At 40.1% G+C, this 15,356-nt stretch overlaps 1 long non-coding RNA gene across 2 annotated transcripts; it reads left to right on the top strand.

Annotated features, from left to right (window-relative positions):
- Positions 1 to 2,628: 2,628 nt before the first annotated feature.
- Positions 2,629 to 10,091, top strand: LOC121397161. Of its 2 annotated transcripts, none has more exons than XR_005963539.1 (3): positions 2,629 to 2,885; positions 8,437 to 8,753; positions 9,050 to 10,091. It is a non-coding gene; the product is annotated as an uncharacterized LOC121397161 (long non-coding RNA). The 2 variants fall into 2 exon arrangements; XR_005963538.1 differs by having other exon boundaries at positions 8,437 to 8,760; positions 9,050 to 10,090.
- Positions 10,092 to 15,356: the final 5,265 nt, after the last annotated feature.

The following is a 15,356-nucleotide window of genomic DNA, read 5'->3' as shown; positions in this document are numbered from 1 at the left end:
TACCTTGGGGATCGAAACGTTGAGCTATAGATAAAACATTTTTTTTTTTTCCACCTAACCCTGTGAGTTGCCGCAATCCTTTTTCGCTTATATTATATATATATATATATATATATATATATATTTAATGGTATATACATATTAATATATATATATATATATAGTCAAAATACAAGATCCTCTCACTCAACCCCATTATCATTATAAGACAAGAACATTTTGGCATTACTGCTACTAAAAATGCCTTACCCTTTAAACAACACAGGGATTGTTTGTCCATATATTGCAATTATTTAACAGCTCGGCACTCTCAAAGTCATCCTATTCTGCCAGTCCTACGCTTATTTTTCATCTATTCATTTAAGAATTCAATGCTTATGTATACATTTTACAAAGGACAATGTATTACCTGCATACCTTACTCGACTGCTTTTCAAAGCATAAACCTCCCATACTTGGTGCCCTTTTATTAGACACCAGTGGGGATCACCTGACTATAGCTGGAAGGTAGTCGGGCGCAAACCCCCCCCAGCCTCGGCTAGGGCCCCTCGCCGTTTGGTTGGCCCCCTCCCTCTCCCCCCTGGCCTACCCGTCCTGCTTGGCAATGCCCCTAACTTGTTACTTACCCTTCTGCGCAGGTCCGGTCCTGGGGAGTTCCCCGACGACATCTTCTTCCACGCGATCTTCTTCCTGCTTTGAACGGCGCATGCGCGGTAGGATCATTTAGCCGGTATGATTCTACTGCGTTCTAATGCGCGTGACTTTTGGTTGCATGCGCAGTAGTCGTACGGTGAAATGATCCTACTGCGCATGCGCCAAAACGCGTTCACAGCAGGAAGAAATGCGCGTGGAGAAGATGTCGTCGGTGAACTCCCTGGGACTGACCCTGCGCAGAAGGGTAAGTTAACAAGTTAGGGGCATTTGCCCAGCGGGACGGTAGGCCATTTATTGGTGATCCAGACGTTTCGGCTCCGCACAGAAGCCTTCGTCAGGGGAACGAAGGCCTTCTGTGCGAGCCGAAACGTTGGATCACCAATAAATCTCCACTCATTTGAGATTATTACTGATGATTCCTTGGACGTGCTGTCCATCGCATTATGTTCTACCTACTCTCGACTACACCCAGGTTTCGCATAACTAATGGTTTCGATTCCATTCGTTTATTATATTATAATATATATAATATATATATATATATATTATTATACTATATATATACTTATAATATCGCTCTCTTACTCTGAGTTAATCAGCACTTGTAAGGGCCCATTGCACATAACTCTCCAGTGAGTTGCCAATACCTCAGCATTAGCTCCAGATTCATAAAGCAAAAAAGTTATACCCCCCCCCATGTCACTTGGTTACTGCCTGTAACTGTGGAATCAAGGAGCCAAAAAGAATGTTTCTGGCATATGTTAACATACAGTCCACTCCAGCCTTACACATTACATTTTGTCAACTAACATTTTAGAAACCATTTTATTTTGCACAGCTATCTATTAATTTTCACATGAACAATCCTTAATATATTCAGAATATAAAGATGCCAAATCAACTGAATATGCAGATGACTAATGTGTCAGGGTGAGTGAATAACATGGCTCTTGTGACCAATCAGAGGTCATGTCCAGCCGCATGGAGGGGATGATGACCTCATATGCCCCACTGGCACCTCCTCAGCAGCAGAGTCATCACGATGGATCAGAACAGCTACAGCACAGACCCCTTCCAGCAAGGACTTAAACCTCCACAAATGCCAGGTGACCACATGAATCCTTATGGTAAGCTGCAATGCACTCTGTACAATGATTAATGCCAAGCATGTGGCGCAGATTAAATTGACACTATGAACCAGTCCAATTGCCATCTTAGAGTCAGGAAGGAATTTTTCCCTCCTCTGAGACAAATTGGAGGAGGCTTCGAATGGGGTTTTTCGCCTTCCTCTGGATCAGCTGGCAGTTAGGCAGGTTATATATAGACTTAAAAGGTTGAACTTGATTGACTTGTCTTTTTTCAACCTAACTTACTATGTTGCTATCGTATCCCGCTCAAAACGGATCATGTTCACAGTATTATATTTACCTCTAATTACTTTCTGGAACGGGCAGTTTATATGAGTTTGGCCTGGAGCTATTTCTCAAAATAAAGGCACATTTGTTTCATAGACATATGGGGGCATATTTATGTCTGACCCTGGTCCTAGCAACCAAATTGCTGAAATTGCAAAACTGGAGAGCTGCTGAATAAAAGCTAAATAATTCAAAAACCCACAAAAAATTTAAAACAATTGTGAACTGCCTCAGAATATCACTCTCTAGATCATAATAAGATTGAAGTTAGAGATCAGCACAGTCCCCTAGAGTGAAATTCTGCCATTCATTTCTATGGGATTTTTAAAAGAGTATTTATCAATGGGTGAAATTTCACCATTTGATAAATACCCCTTTGAAAATCCCATAGAAATGAATGGAGAGTGGCGGAATTTCACTATAGGGGGCAAATTTACTAAAGGGCGAAGTGGCTAATGCTAGCGAATATTCGCCAGCGTGACATCATTTTGCCACTTCGCCGATTTACTAACGGGTGCTGGCGTAAATTTACTAGCGAAGTGGACCTAGCGCTACTTCGCACCAGGCCCGGACTGGCAATCTGTGTGTTCGGGCATTCTCCCGACGGGCTGCTCTATATTTTATTTAAGTGGGCCGCTCCTCACCTTCAACACAGCACTGATTGCCTCAGGAGCTCTTTGAATGCATCCGATGGGCACTAGGACCGCTCCTCCGTCCTATCTCCCACGTGGCTCTGCCCCTCCCACTCCTCTCACACTGCTGCTGCTGCCGTGCTGTGTGAGTGTCCCTGCGGCCCATCATGGAGTACTCTGTGCTGTAAGTAAGGCCCGCAATGGGAGTGGGGTACTGAGGGCTGCCCACCTTTCATTCTCATTATATTTGGGATTGTTTAGTCTTCTTGGGCTGTTCTTATCCTACCCCATAATAAAATGATTTATGCTGGCTTAATTAAGATCTATTTCTTGTTATTACAGAAGTATAATAGATAATACAGTGGGATAATAGTCTCTGGGAAGGGAGTGTGACTGTGGGATAGTAGGGAGAGATGGTGCCTATAGTAACCCTATACCCTACTGTAAATGATAAGGATATTAGAAGTCACTGAGGGGTTGTTCTGTGACCATATAAAGGCACAAGGCTGCAGGCTGAGTTATACAGGGAACTCTGAGTATCACGCATGTATTATAAGGGATAATGTACCCCCTACTGTAAATGATAAGGATATTAGAAGTCACTGAGGGGTTGTTCTGTGACCATATAAAGGCACAAGGCTGCAGGCTGAGTTATACAGGGAACTCTGAGTATCACTCATGTATTATAAAGTCACTGAGGGGTTGTTCTGTGACCATATAAAGGCACAAGGCTGCTGAATCTTTAACATATTTTTACATGAATTACACTTAAGAAAGAAAGGCAGCTCATTATGCACATAATTTTTTGCAGTTTTACCCCAATATATAAGTGGATGTGGGCTACTTTGATTTTTTTTTCCTGGGCTGCTTTTTACCACCAGTCTGGCCCTGCTTCGCACCCTTATGCCAGGCGAAGCTACGCTCTGGCGAAGGGACATAACTACGCTAATTCACTAAGCTGCGGATTTTCGTGAACGTTACCTCTTGCGCCAGACTTTACTTTGCCACCTCAGACCAGGCGAAGTGCAATAGAGTAGATAGGGATGGTCCAAAAAAAGTTGACTCCGACATCTTTTACTTTTTATAGGGTGATAGGCTTAAAAAAATCGTAATTTTATTGGGGGGGTACCCTCCTTCCCCCCTACATTTCCTTACATATGGCACCTAAACTATACAGTGGGCACATGTATATGGCAAAATAACAACTCTATTTTATTATATGAAGGTTTCCCAGGCTTGTGTAGTGTAATTTATTTGCTGCTACATATACCTCAAGTGTACTTTAACTTGGCGCCATATGCAAATTTGGCATCGCTAGTGTAACTTCGAACTGCTGATCGTAACATTGCTAGCGCGACTTCGCAAACGATCGGTAACTTGTGCGCAACTTCGGATCTTCATGAATTTGCCCAGCCCTGGCGAATCTACGCCTGGCGAAGTGCGGCAAAGTCAACGCTGGCGCAACTTTGGAGGTACGTAGATTTGCCCCTAGGGGACTGTGCTGATCTCTAACTTCACTCTTTGATAAATATACCCCTTAGGGTTTCAGGGATATGTGTACTATGCTACCGCCTTCATTATGGAATCTGCAAAATAACTAAGAGAGGCGCCCGACTCTCCGTCACCGTGCAAAAGGGATGATGAACATTTTATATATATGGCATACTGAAGTTACAAGGGCTAAAATCCCATAGCATCCAATCAGCAGCTATGATGTTCTGATGAAGCAAAGTTTAAAGGGGAACTCCAGCTTGCAAACCAAAATTTGATAAAGAAACCCCTAATATACCCATCACAGTTACCTGTTTCTTCAAAAAGTATGAATAAATGCCATATCCTATGTGGAAATCCAGCTGTTTAACAGTTCTTCTCTTTCTGCATCATTTGAAATCCTGGCACGGAAGGAAGGACTAAACACTGATATTACAGAGAAGCCATAGAGAGTACCTGGAAACTGATATCTCCCTCTTAGAGATTCAGGAAGCAATTGATTCATTCCCCTCCGGAAAAGCCGCAGGAACTGATGGTTTACCAATTGAAATATACAAAAAACATGCCACTATCCTAGCCCAAATTTTACTTAAGGTATACAAGAAGGCAATCCTAAAAGAGCATCTCCCCACATCTATTTATCAAGCAGCAATAACCCTCATCCCAAAACCAGGGAAGGACCAGACATCATATAGGCCAATATCGCTGCTTACAGCAGATGTCAAGATCTTTGCCAAAGTCTTGGCTAATCGACTAAAAGGTGTAGTCCCCTCACTGGTTGATGAAGATCAATTGGGCTTTATGCCAGGGAAGACCACCACCCTGAATATTAGAAGGCTGCTTTACAATCTTATAGATGACCATACCAATTTAGGAAATAGAGCCATTGCGGCGCTAGATATAGCCAAGGCCTTTGACACGGTCGAGTGGCCGTATCTATGGAAAGTCTATGGAAAGTCTTGGCAGCCTTCGGTATAGGTCCAACATTTCTATCCTTGATACAACTTCTCTATAAAGCCCCAGTAGCATCCCTTAGAATAGGGAATAGAGACACGCCCCTTTTTCCACTCACCAGAGGCATGAGACAAGGCTGCTCCCTGTCCCCTATTCTCTTAGCTCTGGCGATTGAGCCCTTGGCAGCAGCAGTCCATCAAAATACCAACATGCAAGGCTGGATCTCTACTAACCAGGTGGATAAACTGCAACTTTATGCAGATGATAACCTTATTTACCTGGGAGACAGGAGAAAGTCTCTTGAGGAACTAATAGGTCTGACTGATACTTTTGGCAAAATCTCAGGATTGCAGGTTAATAAGTCCAAATTCTTAGTTGATCCCCCAAACCCCGGTGAAAACTTGACTAACTGAGTTACCCATAGCTACTAAATTCTCTTACCTGGGGGTAGACATTTCCACACCTATAACTTCCTATATAGACCTTAATATTAACCCGCTGCTTGGTTGGGTTATTGATAAGTGTGAAGCTTGGGGCAACCTACCGGTGGATCCAGCAGGGCGTATACACTTAATAAAAATGTTTGTACAACCAAAAATCTCATATATGTTGTGGCACTCCCCTAAGTCACGTCCAAAATCATTCTTCCAAAAACTAGCTGGAATACTAAGAGGTTTTGTTTGGGGCAAGAACAGGGCTAGAGTTGGTCTGCCCCTTCTGAAACGTCCAAGACATGAGGGTGGGGTAGCTCTTCCAGACTTCCAAACTCTATATCTAGCAGCACAATTGACCCAAAAGGTCCATGTACACCACTATACAATAGCTGGAAACAGCAGAGCAATATGCAAATGGAAGCCTGGCAGACACTATTATGTGCACCCTTGGGGCCTAAAGGCGTCCTGATCGGCCATGAAGCCAGAGCGGCGTATGAGCTTGCCAAAAAGACCATTCATAGTTCGAGCATAGATCCTGCTACCCCACTGTGGGGCAATAAAACTTTTGGTAAACTGGCTGAAGTAGTCCCCCGACAGTGTTGGTCCCAGTGTTGAATAGTGAATATTAGTGACAATTGGGGAGAGTCCTCTATGAAACCCTGAGAGACCAGTATAATTTACCCGCTGCTCAATGGTTAACCTATAATAGAATACAAACGTGTCTGGGAAGAAGGCACAGGCTCTCACCCATAATACTCAAGGAAGACCCATTGATCAAGCTAATCAAATTGGGTCCATTGAAATGTAAGATCTCAGCTGTGTACAAACTCATTTCCACAGCTAAAGCAAGCTCTGAAAACCTAAAATGTAGATCACTGTGGGAGGGTGATGTAGGGGATCTTACAGATGCCCAATGGAGTCTAGCACTTAGGTGCACCCAGGTTAGTCTCAAAAGATTGTAGGCATGAACTTTTCCAGGTATACCTGTTGCATAGGGCCTATTATACAGGAGAGAAACTGCACAAAATATTTCCGGAAGTATCCCCTTTGTGTAATAGATGTAAGACAGAAGTGATATCACTTATGCACACCCTATGGTCATGCCCTGAATTACAGCAATATTGGAATGAGGTAATATGTCATACAACCAAAGCCATTGATGTTCTGGTCATACCTGACCCAGTGCTATGTATTCTAGGGGTAATTACAACTCAGGACATGCTGGTGGAAAAAAAACAACTGTTAACCAAGGCTTTATTCCAAGCCCGGAGGCTTATTACAAAAAACTGCAAAGCAGAAGCTGCCCCACCAATAGAGTCTTGGTTAGAAGAAATGAATGAAATATGTAAACTAGAGCACCATATATACAAAAGGAGAGGCAAACTCTCAACTTATACTAGAATTTGATCAGGATGGCTTGCTAATTGTGCAAATAGGATAGGGGTATGAGTAACCACGACAACTGAAAACTGTTGATGTATATGCTGATAATAAAAATGAGCATAAAGTACATTTTTAATGATATATGTTAACAGCCAGCAATTTTACATTTCTTGCCTGATCCATCCAAGCTGCGTATTGGACTTGTAATGACATATGCATCGATATACTCTACTGTATTGCTTGGAATATTCAATAAACTTACAGACAGCATGCAGGACTACATAACCCGCAATGCATTGCACTGTGACGTTCTGTTCCTTATAGAAATCACATGTGCAGGGAATTGTGGGGGTTGGAGGATGCAGGCTGAGGACAGCTGGCTGTTGATACAAAGCAACAGTAGTCAGCCAGCTCAGCAAAGCAGTCAGACAGATTAAAAGAGCAGGGGGGCTAGGTTTATGGAACTGTTCCAAATCATTTAAAATCAGTGTCTGACTGGGACACCAGGGGCCCATCAAAAAACCTTAGACCATGGGCCCACCAAAAGTTTTTAGACCAGGGGCCCACCCTCAGTAATTTTTTCTTCCTCTCCTCATTCAACCTCAATTCTCCTAGTCTCTTTTCTTTACAAACTATAATCTATTATTCCACCTATTTAGCCTCTTTGTTCTCATAGAAATGGCCATGAAATAGGCCAAAAGTTTAGCAGCATGAGGGCCCAGTGACACCTGGGCCCACTGGGACTTTTCCTGGTATCCTTGTAGGCCAGTCCGACACTGTTTAAAATCATGAAAAGTCTGCATATTTTTTAATTGATGTATATTGCAAAGTTGCTTGAAATTATGTTTACTTTTTAACAAATAGAGAATTTGTAGGCCGCGCACTCCTGGACATCAACATGAATCGCTCTTCGGATTTGCCCTTTTTTGTATAGTTATTACTTTTTAACAAACTCAAGTTATGTTTGTGTGGAGTTCCCCTATAAATAATAAAAGCAAACATCTGATAGGTTGCTGTAAGTTACTAGACTTGGAAACAGCTTGACTTAATTAATTAAATATAAATAAGAGAATAGGATTATTTACAAATCAAAAACACCCTTTATGTTGTATTCAGGGGTGTAACTGCAGAGAAAGCGGGGGGGGGCTGGAGGTATAGGGGCCCCATGAAGGCCTGATTTATATACAACTTCAATACAGTAAAACAAGTCAACCTCTAGACATTTTGAGGGCCTGAAAAATAATTTGGTGTGGGCCCAGCCCCCCTCCGTACGGGCATGGTCAAAATACTTTTGTTCCTCTTTCTATTTCCAAAATGTTGGGAGGTATGCAAGTGGTACATAATGTTGGGCATGCAGATTATGTACCACCAGTCTCTAAATCTCTTTCATGCTTTAAATGTTTATTGTAAGAAGGCTGATAATGATTAATTGGTTAGTTGGCATTTAACATAAACGTTATGTTTCCATTACAGGCAATGACGCCATATTTCACGACATCGACAGCGATACCTTGTTAACCAGCCTCAGCGATTGTTTCTTGGCATCTTCAGAGGTCACCTCAATGTAAGCCAGGGTGGGGAATCCCATTGACCGACTGTACTCAATGCTCCTACTTTGCGTCATGAGAATTCCCTTTATTTTCCCCACCCCAACTGTCAACAATAACAAAAAAAACAAAATGGACCCTCAGCCATATCAGCCCATTTGTCCTTCCCAGAATTCACGGCGGTGAGCAAATGTCTGCAAGAAACAGAAGCAGCCACGCTGATACTTGCTGAAGCCAACAAAGGTATAAGGTAAAAGCATGAGGAAGAGATGTGAACTTTAGTTTCTTTTCAAAAGCAAAGCCCACTATTGTATTAAAACTGTAAAAAAATAAATAAAAAGAAATTTACAGTATTTGTATAGAATTGTGTAAAAACTAGATTTCCCCACTAGATTAATCCAAATCCCAAACCACTTCCTTTTCTCCTCTGCATGAATGTCACCGTGATGTGGAATTAACAAAATTTGAACTGTATTGTAAATTTGATGTTTGATCTGTTTTTTTTCCTTCCTATATTTTGTGTTTGATTTTCTCCATAGACCAGAAGGTTGGTTTTTAGCCATAATCCTACAAGAAGTCAATGATTGCTGAAAACCATTGCAACACAGCAAGGACTGCATGTTTTCTGGAGAGAGATCCATTTCTTTATTTTATTTTTTTTTTTGTTTTAAATTAATGGTCTTTTGTTCTATAAGGTGCTTCAACGATAAAAAAAAAGAAAAAAAACACAAAAAAACAAACAAACAAAAAACTTTTTACTAAAACGAACAATGTTAACAAGATTTGGTTTGTCGTAGTGCTGAATGCTGACGTGAATCATATACTTGGTTTATGAAATTAATTTGTTGCATTGCTGCTCTCTTGTATGCGCAAGAGTGCCTTTTCGAGCATGTATACAAGTAACAAACAGTTATTTGGAGGAGTGTTGGAATTGTTGGCACATGATGTTTTATCTCATGGCACCAATCTGCCTTTGGGTTGAAATTCAGCAAGAAATTGCACAGTTTCCTCATTTTCAGGGTGAAATCCTTCATCTATGAGCAGACGAGCGGGTGCAGTTTCTGTCAATACCCACATAACAAACTAGAATTTACTCTACTGGCAGAGAAAAAGGCTAAGCCTAAATTTACTTGAGGGTTTGATACTCCAGTTTGACTTTGGGGGGACAGGGGTCATTCCAAGAGTTTTGTTGACAGCTTGTATAGTATAAAAACGCTTAGGCATCATACTTAACTGGGCAGAGACAGACGAGAAGATTCGGGGAGATTTATTCGCCCAGCGATAAATCGCCTCTTCTTTAGGCGACTAATCAACCTGAACTGCCTCCCCGTCGGCTAGAATCTAAATTGCTGGAGGAATGGCACACTGAACGCTTCATTTTCCGAAGTTGCCTCACAAGGAAACTTCGGGCGACTAGTTGCCCGAAGAAGAGCCAATTTGTCGCCAGGCAACTAATCTCGCTGATTCTACTCGTCTGTCTCTACCCTGAAAGGGGAACTATGCATGAATATATCCCTGGTATTATTATGTTTAGATTGTAGTCAAGTGCATTGATCACATTGTGTTTCACTGTTAATTACCTATGTTTATTTATATATATATATATATATATATATATATATTTTTTTTTTTTATATATATAGATTTTTTTTCAATAAACCTTGATTTTTTCACAAAGTATTCCTCTTGAGTGCGGTACTTTGTTACATTATTTACCAGCACCCGTGCAATACACAAGAGCCATGAATATCCTGTAAGTTATATCCTTATAATCGGAGCTTAGTGATGTCATTTCTTTCTGTCACATGACTCACTGAAACTTATGAAATGTATTATAATAAAGTACCACCTCGGAGTATAAAAACACTCTGCCTTCGGCCTTGTGATTTTATATGGTCATGGAACTCCTCTGTAACTTATAATATCTATATATTTTACAAGTGGTTGTACTTTATTCACTATATATATATATATATATATATATATATATATATATATATATATATATATATATATATATATAATTCTAATTAATTAAGCCTGGCACCCGTGAGTTTTATGACTTGAAAACTATTGAATTTACCAAAATGTGAATACTTGGATTCGTTTGGTATTACCATTTGGACTGACGTTCCGAGATTTCTCCCAGAGGTCTCTAATGGTCTGGAAAGGGGACTCGAGACCCGAAACTGGGATCAGCCATGGAGTCCTCCTATGACTTCATTATACTTAACACCTACTACCCGCAGTTGGAGGGGTGAGCATGATGGAATGGCATAAGTAAATGAAGTTTTTTCTGTGAATATCGAACAGAGGAGAACCCGTTCTGACACTGGATTGACACCTGCGAGGAGCGCTAGATCTCACTTACGGTGATTTGAAAATCTGAGGACATGCCACTGCTTCAACCAAATGGAACCACGCTCTGTTCCTCCGGACGCGGTTGTTCTTTTGCGGGCTTGTATATTTGCCGTGAAGACTGAAGTACACAAATGGATTGAAGCGGAACAGTTACTGTGGCCTAAGCATCGTTTGGGGGTAAAGCGGAGGACATTCTGACTTTGAATCACTATCACATACCATCGGAATTTATTTTATTGGCGTTTTGTGGGCAATAAAGATTGATTGACACATTATGATCGGGACTATGTCTTTTGGACACTTTGGGTTTTTCTCTATATATAATTTTCTATAATTCTCTGTATTTTTACCTTTTAGATGTATTTTGATATTCTGATCGATTATTATTTAGTATCACACTTATAGGTGTACATTGACTGTAACTATATGATGCGGGGTCTACATACTTTGGGGTTTATTTTATTTTAATTTTAATATTGTTACATATGTGGGATTTACTGAGGGTGATAGTGGACACTTATTTATAGTTAATATACACATGACTACGATGGTGGACTGCAACACGTCACGGGGATAATGATTGTATTTTTTAAATCTCTTTTAACACTGACCCCACAGGTGATAGTAATTAGTATATGTAAGGTTTGGAGGACTGTGGGTGAGGCATTTAATTTGAGTTAATATGATCTCAAGCGGTAGTGAGAGGGTTAATACATGTGGTTGATCGTTGCCCTAATAAAAAAAAATTATAATTTTTTTCATTACAGATCCATGTAGACGTTTTCCAGTTTCGGATACTAGAATAGGAATGACAAGTGAATATAGGTAGAGAGTACCCCAGAGCAGACCTTCCACCCTTGTTCAAATTTCTTGATATTTTGTAACATGTAACAACTAGGGAAATAGCTACGGTATTATATTGGGAAGTGTAGTACAATGTTACTAAATACCTTGTTTTAAACCTGTTTTTAATATGTATTTGATAATGTGTACAGTTTTATTGGATATGTAATTAGTTTTTTTGGCATAACCTTTATTTGATGATGATTACCTAATTCTGGGATATTTAAATTACTTTAATGATGAGGTGGATATGTCATATTCAACTGGCCAAAGTTCTCCCGCCAAATCTGGGTATTTAAAGCATTTGTGGTTATGTATTTGTCACTTTGAAAAAGGCCTCGGAGGAGGCCGAAACGTTAGACTTTTTGTAATAAAATTTCTTTAATTTTTATAAGTCCTGTGAGTGCGGATCTTACTTGAGCTCTATATATATATATATATATATATATATATATATATATATATATATATATATATATATATATATATATATATATATATATATATATATATATATATATATATATATAGAAGTAGATACTATGTAATAATAAAAATTACATTTTTTCAGTAAAGGAAGTGCTGGTTTGGAAACTATTGGTGTATGCAAAAATTACCATGCACCCCTCTCTTTTTTATATTGCCTTGGAGTGTGGATACTCATTGGAGAATTAAATAAATATATATATATATATATATATATATATGTAGCACGATGGATCAGCACACACTGTTTTGAATGTGAAATAATAGTGTTTATTTCAAGCAAAACACATTTTTATCTGATGTTTCGGTCCCACCTGGGGACCTTTTACAAGGATAATGCGGTGTAACAAACAATGGCTTAAATACCCACCCCCTGAGTGAAGCACATACAACCCCTATAGTAGTGACATAAGGAAATCCATACTCAAACATTGGAAGATAGTGTCCAATGATGAAAGCATAGGCAATGAAGTCCCCCGTAAACCTAGATTCAGCTACTCTAGGAACACCAACCTTAAAGAGTATCTTAGTCCATCAGACCCGGTGAGTAAATATACCCAGCCCCAAGCCCAACATTTTTTAAGTACCCGTCCAGGTGTGTACAAGTGCACAGGATGTGTGGTATGCGGCACATTGATATTAGGGTCAGAATTTAGACATCCGAGGACTGGCAAAAAATATCTTATCAAACACAGGTTAACTTGCACCTCCCCTATGGTAGTTTACATCATCAAATGCCCATGTGGTCTAATCTACTGTGGTAAGACCATCAGGCCATTAAAGGATAGGATCAACATGCACAGAGCGAGCATCAGGGCAGCATTGGATACCAATCGTAAGGTAGACCCTGGCAAACAGGATATTGCCCAGCAACCAGTGGCTAAGCACTGGCGGGAAGCAGGACATGATCCATCCCAGTTCAAGTGTATGCCTATCGATCGGATACTCAAGCCCCCCAGAGGAGGGGATCTTGAGAAACTACTACTGAAAAGGGAGGCATTTTGAATATACAAATTAGACTGTGTGACACCCAAAGGTCTGAACGGACAACTCCAATTGAATTGTTTTCTGACATAAGTAACCATTGCTTTCTTTGCTATTTTGCTACTTCGGGTTATACATGTTTTCAATGCCTTCCTGTTTCTCCAATTTACAGATATATAATATATCTCTGGGTCTGAATTGAACACTTCCTACTCTGTAAGTAACAGTTGTTTTTCTTTAATTGCTTGTATACATTAGGAAGTTTTTTTGTTACTATGAATCTTTTTGTTACTATGTATAGTTTTTATGGACACAATTGCTATCAGCATTTCTTTGGCTTGATAGGGCACTAACTGTGCGAACACTGACAACCAGTGGTGAACCAAAATTATTACACCATGTTCTCCAAATGAACTGAAATGGACACAAGACTTTATGGACTCAAACTACACTTTGTATTCACTGTATGACGTCATGTTGGCGCCATAATTCACTCAGGGGGTGGGTATCTAAGCCATTGTTTGTTACACCGCATTATCCTTGAAAAAGGTCCCCAGGTGGGACCGAAACGTCGGATAAAAATGTGTTTTGCTTGAAATAAACACTATTACTTCACATTCAAAACAGTGTGTGCTGATCCATCGTGCTACATACATGCTTTATTGATCGTGCACTGCTGGCCACATCTGTTCGAGTGCTGGTACTGTGGGATTATATATATATATATATATATATATATATATATATATATATATATATATATATATATATATATATATATATATATATATATATATATATATATACACACCTAAAACAAATTACTTTAGTGTATACTTACACCACATTTTGGGTAGGGGGTCACAAAGAGTGCTTCTACTAGAAGCAACACTAAGCAATATGGCAGCATTTATTTAGAGATACATATTTCAGGTAAATACTGTATATTTCCCCTTTTAATCTTATCTGCAATCCCACCAGATGAAGAACAGAATGTTCTTATTTTCACTTAATATCTGTTTTAAAACTCAGTGCATCTCACACACCATTTAACCCCACTTTTTGTTCTCATCAAGTAAAGACTTGTTTCTAGGGGTTCAGATCAATAAGGTACTACCAGTGTAGCAAAAGTGTATAAGTGAGCTAGCCTCGACATCACAGGCAAATGAAAATAAGAAAAAAATAGTATTTTTTAAATAATACATAAAGCAGGGCTGTCCAACTGGCGGCCCGTGGGCCGCATGCGGCCCGCGACCCCCTTTATATGGCCCTCCACATCAAAATCTGCCTGTTGTGTCTGTTTACCATATGTAAGGTTTAAAAGGTATCACTACAGAGATTGACTGGCCCCTGTATTGTTCAATCAAATTCACACCGTAATCCCCTATATTGTTCACACCTGTGATTCTCCTGTATTGTTCACACCTGTTACACCTCTATTGTTTATTTCCTACAGCCCTGTACTGTTCACACCTGAGACCCAGACTGAAACTGCCCACATTGTTCACCTGTTCACACTTTATTCAAAATGCTAATGGGGCACCAGCACTGTGTCACTGGATGTAGTACATATTAGACTGGTCCTGATTCCTGTCTCCTGCTCTGTTCTGCCTTCCCTCACTGTGTGAGTCATACTTTGGTATTTGTTCTGGGGGTTTGTTAGCATTTGAAAATTATTGTTAGTGGCCCCTAAGGTGTTTAATCATATGCTGGGGTACTGTATTATACACAGGGATGGAGGAGGCATATGGATTTATGGGTATGTCTTATATGACTTAGCTTTTTTCACATATGAGTGACATCCTTGCTAGGGCAGGCACAAGGTAGTTTGGCACCCTAGGCAAGAGCTTCACTCAGTGCCCCCTGTCCTGCATTACCATTTCCCTCCTTACCATGATGGTTTTTAAATAAGGAGAGCAAGAAAGTGTACAACATTTTTTTATTTATATTAATGTACCTGTACCAGCAAGCCCAGCAGCCATCCATAATACACCTTGCCCATACCTGTGCAAGCAAGCTCAGCAGCCATTCATCATACAGCCCTCCAGCAGCCATCATATTGCCCCCAATCTTTACCTGTGCCAGCAGCCGCCAAAAATACATCTGATCATATTGCCCCAAGTATTTATGTACCTGTGCCAGCACCCAGCAGTAACAGCACACATATGGCCC

The sequence above is a fragment of the Xenopus laevis genome, chromosome 8L (genome assembly GCF_017654675.1).
Source record: "Xenopus laevis strain J_2021 chromosome 8L, Xenopus_laevis_v10.1, whole genome shotgun sequence".
NCBI lineage: Eukaryota > Metazoa > Chordata > Amphibia > Anura > Pipidae > Xenopus > Xenopus laevis.
This window is presented reverse-complemented; position numbering and strand designations above follow the sequence as displayed.